Source organism: Pygoscelis adeliae, unplaced genomic scaffold, assembly GCF_000699105.1.
Source record: "Pygoscelis adeliae isolate BGI_AS28 unplaced genomic scaffold, ASM69910v1 Scaffold120, whole genome shotgun sequence".
Classification (NCBI taxonomy): domain Eukaryota; kingdom Metazoa; phylum Chordata; class Aves; order Sphenisciformes; family Spheniscidae; genus Pygoscelis; species Pygoscelis adeliae.
The window spans coordinates 3,970,326-3,970,901 of NW_008824032.1; positions in this window are offsets into that span (position 1 = coordinate 3,970,326).

Genomic DNA, 576 nt, shown 5'->3' on the forward strand with positions numbered 1-576 from the left:
TGGCTAGCTTCCAGTCAGCAGGGACCTCCCCAGACTCCCAAGACCTTTGGCAGATGATCGAGAGGGGTCCTGCTGTAACACCAGCGAGCTCCTTCAGTACCCTGGGGTGAATCCCATCGAGCCCCATGGACTTGTGAACATACTCCTGCGTACAAAATCAAGCCAGAAAGCAGAGGCTGTGCTAAAGATGCATGGTTAGGCCACAATTTGACACAAGGGGGAGATGCTCTGCCACGGATGGTCATTTGCAGGCCATCCACTGCAGCAGCTCCCTGGAGTATGGGCTGCAAATCCTATCTGTGTCACCTCCCTTGGCAAAGGAGATACTTACTTTCCTGTGCAGATGTAAGGAAGAAAAAAAAGCAGCCCACTTTGGTTTAGTTTCAGTGATTTAATAACATTAAAACCAACATTCTTTATACTCATTCTAGAACTCTGTTCTTTTGAAACACTAAAACTGATTTTCTTTTTAAACTTCCATAATGTTAAAAGCACTGGGAGTTTTGGAGCTAACAACCTTTGAAAAATATTCTCCTTCTGTACACCACCCAAAAATATGTGGGTGCTAACAACTAG